Genomic DNA, 8830 nt, shown 5'->3' on the forward strand with positions numbered 1-8830 from the left:
TGTGCAGGAGGATTACAGAAGCCATAGCTTATTTCATTTCTAGTTAGAGTTTGTTTGTTTCTCATGTTTTTTTTTTTTTTCTTCTCCATTATTTATTACTTTTTCCTCTCTGTGTCCCAGGGCAGCTCTTCTGGTGCCCAGAGTCTCACAGCCTCTCCTGAAAACAGCCCCAACAGACTTCATCATTCTAATCACAGAGGCTCAAATCAAATCCAAGGGGCCAGACGGGGATGAGGATATGCTATCAATGTCCTTGTCTTAGTTTTATTTGAAAGCAGCATAGTTTATAGATTGGCAGCCTTTTATTCAATTCAGCAAATATTTGCAGAGTGTGTATAAGGTACAAGGCTCTGTTTTAGGCCTTTTGGATACATTGATAAACAAAACAGTCAGGGATCTTTGCCCTTGGGGAGTTAAAATTCTAAAGAAGGACACATACAATAAACAATAGACATAATAAATATTATAGTATGTGGTATACAAGGCAGTAATGTCCCAACTTCATCCTCATCCCCAAAGCAGTTTTGATTGTTTGAAATCAGTCATTCCCAACATCTTTATCTCTCTCCACTCTGTTGAGTTGTTATAGTGGTTTTCCCAGAACTGAGAAATAGGCCGTGAATCCTGAAGGAAACGCTCTCTGCCTCAGCTGCTGCAGTGACTCAATTTCACCGCTGGATGGGGGAAAAAAAATGGAAGGAGCTAAAGAGGAATCCTAAAGGGATAGAGGGCAAAGGAAAAACCACAGTAGATGTATTCCTAAATTCAACCTACTCTCCACTCCCATGTGACCCCTATTTTACTTATAGTGCAAGGATCATACAATCAGGTAGAGTAGTTTCATCACTCTGGTAGTATTGTTCCTAGAAACTGAGAAAGTATTTTTTGTGGGGGCACAGATTATTTGTGTGTGTGTGTGTGTGTGTGTGTGTATTCTACTTGCCTTAATACGTGTATGTTTCATATATGTTATATGTAATATATATGTGTATGTGTATGTATTTTACTTGCAGTAATACATACATCTTTTTCATGTATTACATGTATATATGTATGTATGGGTGTATCTATTATAGGCCTTCAACAAGCCATTTCATGTTAATTATTTTCTTATTTTCTCATGCTTTGACATTTTGGAGTCTTGCTGGTCATGGAGAGCCTGCCCCTTCCAGAGGTAGTCAATACCTGGAGATAGTAAACACCTCCCCAGGAGTGAACCTTTCATATACAAACCAACCAATCCAGAGCCCATCCCTCAACCATCTCCTTTATCAAGCTCCTCCTCTCAGGGACACTATCCCCCTGTCCCACTTACCCTAGGGCCAGGTATCAGGAGACTTGGGGTAGTTCCTATACCTGAGAACCTGTGGAAATTATCCAAACTAGTCCATCTTAACTGCCTACCCTGCTTGTCTTTCTCGCAGAAACTTCAATAAAGGCTCCTGCCCACGTTTCCCCCTCACTCCCTCTGCCTTCGGCCCGATCTTGGTGCTTCTTCCACGTGGCCTGTATGGTGTACCCTGCCTCCTGTTTCTAGACATCTTTGAATATAACTTCCTCCTTCATGACAGTTATTCTTGTGTCCGCATATCTCAGCATACTTGATTAAAACAAATTCCAGGTACATTTTAAAACACATTGTTAAAGCCCTTTGGAAGTATAGTGTCCTCAGTATGACAAATTTTACATATATGTATACCATCATCATTGTCATTGCTCACATTCAATAAGTTTACTATGGTCCAAGCATTGTGCTAGGTACTTTGGGGTATTTAATCCTCATGATAATCCCTCAAAGTAGATGCTCTTATTACTCCCACTTTACAGACGAAAAACTAAGGTGTAAAGAGGTTAACTCACCCAAGTTGGAACTAGGATTTAAACTCAGTTCTGCTTAACAAAGCCATTATTCTTAACAGAAGGTCAGTGCACATTTTTTGCAAAAGGCCAGATAGCAAACATTTCAGGCCTTGTAGGATTTATGATCTCTGTTGCACCCACTCATCTCTGCTGCTGCTGTAGTGCAAATGCAGCCATAGATGATGCATAAATTAATGGGCATGACCCTGTTCTGGTAAAACTTTATTTGTAAAAATAGGTGGGGGGCTGGGATTTGTGTGTCAGTTTGGCCCCTGCTCTTATCCACTTGGCTTCACTGTCTCCATGATGGCAAAGATTCTGATTAAAACTGAACACTCTTCTTCTCTCCCACTTCATAACAGTGCTCAGCAGAGGCAAGTCACTGGACCACTCTGGGCCTCAATCCCTCCTTTAGTTCTTCACTATGAACTTCAATCCCTTAGATCTCAGTGGGAAGAGGAACTTGACCTATACTGCAGCTCTGAACTTTGTAATTCTGAACTTTCAAGAACTGAGCTCAGCCACAAGGAGTTGTGTACCATTGCAGAAAAGGGAAGAGTATGTCAATGTCCATAAGGGTGGCTCTGTCTGTCTAATGGAGACATTCAGATGAAAATTGTGAAGGAGCCTTCTCTTACTTCTTTCGTCTCCAAAACAGTACACTAAATGGTCTATCATGCCGTAGCCAATGGGTGGACAAGTCAGAAATTCTGCTTAGGGGAACGAGCATGCTTAGTGAATTTTAGTATGCATCAGACACAATGCAAGCCATGTGAAAACCCTCATTTCACCCTCAATATCCCTATGGAGGTAGGTGTGGTAGTTTAGGGGTAAAGGAGGAGAACCGAGAGGATGTCAATATCCAGAGGATTGCAAGCAAGGGCCTCTCTGGACAATGGCTCATTTGGGAACCTGGCAGATCCAGAAACTAGCTATCATTAGTATGTCCAGTGGTGACAAACTCAATTACTAAATGAATAGGCCATCCGTTCTGACACATTGGTCAGAGTATCAACATATTTATTTGTCTGGGAGTATTCATACCTAATGCGGAACTGGTTCAACAAGCATTTCTTGAACACCTAATATGTACTAAGGCCATGGAAGCAAAGATATAGAAGAGGATATAGTCTTTGCACTGAAGGAACTTTCAGAGTGTCAACGCTTGCCGCTGAGGAATATGATGAGTGCTGGGGGAGATGGTGAGTCAGGGACAATTTGAAAGTGAGTCACACCCCAGTACAGACCTACTTGCTGGGGTGCACTCATCTAGAGCCTACCTATGGGATAGACGAAAGGACACTGAACTGGCTGCCCAGGATTATCTATAGCCTTTGCTCTGCTCCATCTTCTTACGAGACATTGAACACTAATGATAATGGCTCGTATATCTTGATGCCTATGGCACTGTTTGCTAAGTACCTTACATACATGACCTGGCAAACCGAATATGAATTCCTGAGTGTGATAGTGTAGGCCTCCTATGATTGAGCCCTAATATTACATGCTAGCTTTTTCTGCTCTATATGCACCCTAACCTGCAGCCATACTGCATTGTTTTCCATTAATTTCATGTTCCAGCTTTAGCTGATATGATACCTTCCACCTCGATTGCCTTCCCCCACTCAGTCTGTCATTAAGCTGGCCATCTTTCCATGCCCAGCTCACACGCGCACTCTTCCTCAAAAATTTTCTTTGATAGGGATTTCTCTTCTGAACTCTTATAAAACTTTGCATCTCACTCAATGGCACTTAAATCCCTTTTTAAAGAAATCAACACTATTGGTTCTGATTATAAAGGTAAAACACTGCTCAATGGAAATGACTCAAACAATAATGGTGAAATTTTGGTAAAAACATCACACTCCTCTCATTTTAAGTTCTTCAAAGACAAGACTGTGTTTAATTCATCTTTATATCCCCTGGAATCTGCCCACTTTAGCGCCAGATTGTCTACGCCAGCCTTCATTCATAGTAAGAATTACATAAGTATTTATTTATTTGAATGAATGAATTATACTTAGGACTTTTATTGCTAAACCTAGAGCTGATTTTAAAAATTTACGTGAGGTTTATGATTAATGATGCTATTAACATGTCTTTACTTCTAATATTATAATATCTCTTCTCTAAAAAATTACTGATACAATTATTTTGTTGCTAGATTAATGCAACACCTGTACCTTCTTGGAGTGTCAGGCCAAATCCATCTCTGATCATTTGTTATTACTGGAAATTCTATTGCCTCTATCTTCAGACCACTTTACAGATGAATTACTTAATTCATGCTGAGAACATTTCAGTACTTCGGGTCGTTCACCTTTCAAAGTTCCTCAGGTATCTGCAAGAATTTGTAGTTAAAATATTCCAGGGTTGTATGTCTTAACTTCATTGCAAATTGACTACACATTTTTATCATTAAATCATAAGCATCAGGTGACTTTCACATTTCTGCTGAAGGCATGTTTCTTATTAGGCTACAGCTGTTCAGTCTGTACAATTAATGATTCATAGCACACTAAGGAACATTTATTAATTTTCATTTTACTTGTTTTTTGAAGGTTATGGGGGTTAAGGGTTCTAAGTTAGACTTATTGAAATTTTAAAAGGTGTAAATAGGTAAATATTATGGTCCTTGAAAAAGTGAGACGTCTTCCCTTTAAGCATGTGATTAATATTACTAATAAAAATGTCATCAGCCTTCCCTGCCAGGGGGATGCAGTTAAAAAGACATTTTGTATGTACGTGTGTGGTTTGCTTTCCATATCTAATATGACATTTTGAGAGACAACTTAATGTAAGAAAATTACTTTAAAAAATAGATTCTTGATGCTTTATTGTTGTTATTCAATAATTCTAAAGGAAAAATTGTATCTTCCTGTACATTTACTTAAGATTTTGCCTGACTACATTTGGTAGCTTATATCAGTGTTTGAGACATAAGAATTTTGTCTCTCTCATCAGATCATGCAACATGAATACCATTCTTGTTGAAGATTGAATTTCTGGAAAGCAGCCCTCCTTCCTATGCTTTTGTGGATAGATCATTTATCTTATACTTAAATTTGGTTTCATTCATAAGCTAGTTTCTTAAATTATTTCTTATGCTACTATTCATAGTATATGGCATTGGTTATATATACTAAACTAATTTTGGCATAGCTCAAGCAGTACTTTTTAAACAGCCATATTGAGATATAATTGGCATACCATTATAGTTCACACATTTAATGAGCACAATTCAGTGGTTTTTAGTCTATTCACAGGGTTGTGTAATCATCACAACCATCTAATTTTAAAACATTTTTGTCACCCCCCAAAAGAACTCCTATGCCCATTAGCTGTCACTTCCCATCAGCCCTAAGCAACCATTAATCTACATATTTTTTTTGAGACAGTCTTGCACTGTTGCCCAGGATGGAGTGCAGTGGTGGGATCTCAGCTCACTGCAACCTCCGCTTCCTGGGTTCAAGCTATCCTCCTGCCTCAGCCTCCCTAGTAGCTGGGACTACAGGTGCACGCCACCACACCCAGCTAATTCTACTTTCTATCTTCATAGATTAAGCAACATTTTAGCAACACATCTTAATTATCTCAAAGTTTTGGTGATTTCATGATCTTATTAAAACTAATATATTCAACATAATATTCAGGTATATAATGACATTTTTCATCTTTGTACAATTTTTATCTTTAAAATGAAGCATCTGGTTTGTCACAAATTTCAAATCCATAGTTAAATGGCAGGAGTGTTAGGTTTGCCTGTGCTGCCCTTCTGCTTGGTTGGTACTTTAAAAGCTTTACATTTGCACCTACAAAAATGCAGAAATGTTAAGTTAGAAATATAGTGAATATTTGAATGGTTAGCATGAAACATACTCACAGCAGAATAGCTGAGGCAACTGTATCGTCCTTCCTTTTTATTCTTCAGTTTCTTCTCCCTGCCTCCCAATACATAAACACTCACACACACAGACACATACATACTCACACACTCACATTCTCACACACACAAACACACACACACACACACACACAGTAGTCAAGGTCACATTTAGTGAGCAGAATTTATCCAGTGATAACAAGAAGTAGCAATACATGTCTAGTATTGATATATTATTATGCAGACTGTAAAAATAACATGTGTTGCGTATTTTGATTACATACACATATGGCTTATTTTTAAATCACAGTGGGAGTTACAGAACATTCTCTAGAGGTTATAAGTGCTAAAGCAGAAAGCAAAACTATATAAAATAGTATTCTAGGTAGATGTTTGATTCTACTGATTTTACTCATGGCATTACCAGAAAACCTGGAGATCATTCATCTAGTTAATCATTTGTTCCACACATATTTATTGATTAATGACAACATAAAGGGCATAGTGCAAAACTCAATAACAATAAACAGCTAGAATTCAGCTTCCTTGGGAACTGTTGTCCAACTTCAGCACATAAAAGAGTGGCCTTTCTTCTCACAAGGAAAGAGCTCAGTGAATCATGAATCTTTTTCTTTTTCTTGAAAAACCACAGCCTATATTTTGCAGGAAAATTCAACATAATTGGTATATACCTATCTTTTTAGGTGAATTAGGCCTTAACTGACAGATAACCCACTCTGTTCTAAAATTCAACAAACTCTAGGAAAATCTTATTCCACACAATCTTTTGAATATGTCATTTGCCATTTATATTTGATGGCCTTAAGAAAAAAACTTATAAAAAGGTATTAATGCAAGTAGATAATAAAGCTGCATTCTATAAATCTATAGCAGCTTACAGTAATCATTAAAGCATGCAAAAGCCTTTCATCTATTCAAAAATATGCAGTGCACAGAATGTCTGCTAAGGTGCATGACAAGTCACAGTTAAATATATATTAATAAATGAATTAGCTTCATAAATAATAGCCATAATGACATTTTAGGAGACAATAAGTCTGAGGATTGTCAGAAAACGGTTGATGTATGAGCTTCACGTCTCAGTGATTCTTCAAAATGAATAGGCTTTGCGAGATAGTTCAGACCCGCGACCAGCCTATTTCCTTGAATAATTTACTTGTTGTCAATTTGTACAGCCACATTACACATGCAAATTGTGCTGCCTGTGCAAACACCACTTGGAGATGATAAAAACAAATTTACGAAGGCTATAGAAGAAGGATTTATTTCACTTTCTCACCCAGGTCAAGCAATACATGTATCTGACGATTGTGTGTACCCAATTTTGTTGTAATTATATCAGCAAATTATTCCTTATAATCTTATTATTTTTAGCAGTCTCCTTGTGCTTGGGATAATTAGCTTTCTTCACTCAGTGTAAAAACAATTCAACTTGCCAGCCAGGTAGGGCATAGCTCCATTATCTGTTTTGGGTTTAAATTTATTCCCTATATTCTTGGACACTTTGTGTAAATTAAAAATTTCATAGTCCCTAATACTGTACACGCTGTTCATTCAGTGATGAATTAAGGCCCCTAAACCTCTCCGTTTGCTATTAGATATCTCACCCACTTTATATGTTAATCTGTGCTAATGAATTCCACAACCCCTAGCCACAGTGAGATGACTAAAATTATTACCACTTACAGAGATATGCCTTTTTCATTTAAAGTTCAATTCAAATTGCTCGCATAAACAGTCTGCCACACAAAGATACCTCCTATAAAGGAGAGTTACTTACCTATAAGTAGAGTTCTCTGAAGGTAGTACTATCTTTGGATGCACATTCCTGGGTCACGTGCCCTCAGGTCTGTGGCACTAGGGGAGAGAATTCATCGCTGATGGGCAGGTCTTTCTTTCCTTGGGGCCCTTCATTAGCTCTGTGGCCTGTATTCCTGAGGGTTATTTGTGCCACACCCCTTTACCCAACCAATCCTGTCCTTAGCACAACAGACCCCAAGGAAATAGTGGGGTAACAGAACCACCTAATGAGAATTGTAGGACTGGTTACCATCAACAATGGCTGATGAGCCAGAAGCAACCTCCATCTTCATAGAAGTTACCTGTAAAATAAAGCGCCCAGTAACTAAAAAAAAAAAAAAAAAAAAAAAAAATCTAGTTTTTTTTTTACATATAATTTAAAATCTATTTTTTTTTTTTTACTTTTTGCAGAAGTAGCATTTTCATTATGGAAATAATACATTCTCATCATGGAATTCTCATAATAGAAAATATAGATAAACAAAAAGAATAAAAATCACACATCCCCACCAATGGTCCCACCACCCAGTGACAGGCACAACTGGTTTCTGGTATCTATTTTTACAGACTAGTTTTCTACTTAGATACTCTCTTAAGATGACAACAAAATCATTAGTCTTATCAGATCCCTCTTCAACCCACTCCAACCAGAGGTTCTAGGACACGGTGCCTACCTCATTTGTCCCTTTGTCTTCCACTTACCTCATTTTAAGAGTGCTGTTTGCTTTCTTTCTCTAAAGTTGAGTGATTCCCAGAGTTTTGGGTGCTGAGCCCTTTGCTCCTTCCACCTCTCTTTCCTCAACAGAACATCCAAGCAAGTTCTCATCCTGCTTTAGCCCTAATTTACTCTCTGTAATTACCACCTTCTGAAATAACCTTCCAGAAATGATGCGGTAAGACACAGAGTGTAAGGCACAGTCTGAGGTCAGCCCTTGGGCCAGACCTCATTGTACCTTGTATACCTGGATTGTCTCAGAAGTACTGCCCTTTTATTGCTGCCTCTGCATTTGATCCTCACAACTGCTGTGCAAGCTGGCAGAGCAGGTGCTGTTATTCCTGTTTTGCAGGTGAACATCTAAAGTCTGGGAGGTTAAGTAACTTGCCTGGGAGAAAAGAATTAGTACCCAGGTCTTTGCAACTCCTGAACACAGGACTCTCCATTTTAATTATTGCTCTTAATTGTTGCTTATGATTTTGGAACTTAGGGCAGTTGGTATGTTTTCAGTATTTCTCCTTAGAGATGGAGTATTTCTGAAGGTAAATCTT

General features: G+C 38.2%; 1 long non-coding RNA gene across 1 annotated transcript; it reads right to left on the reverse strand.

Moving 5' to 3' along the window:
* Window positions 1-299: 299 nt before the first annotated feature.
* On the reverse strand, window positions 300-8290 carry LOC116478436 (uncharacterized). Its single transcript, XR_004250771.2, has 5 exons — window positions 8239-8290; window positions 7545-7866; window positions 5744-6396; window positions 4044-4201; window positions 300-674 (listed from the first exon to the last, which is right to left on the reverse strand). It is a non-coding gene; the product is annotated as an uncharacterized LOC116478436 (long non-coding RNA).
* Between the last annotated feature and the right edge of the window lie 540 nt (window positions 8291-8830).

This window comes from Hylobates moloch, unplaced genomic scaffold, assembly GCF_009828535.3.
Source record: "Hylobates moloch isolate HMO894 unplaced genomic scaffold, HMol_V3 SCAFFOLD_3, whole genome shotgun sequence".
In the NCBI taxonomy this organism is placed as follows: domain Eukaryota; kingdom Metazoa; phylum Chordata; class Mammalia; order Primates; family Hylobatidae; genus Hylobates; species Hylobates moloch.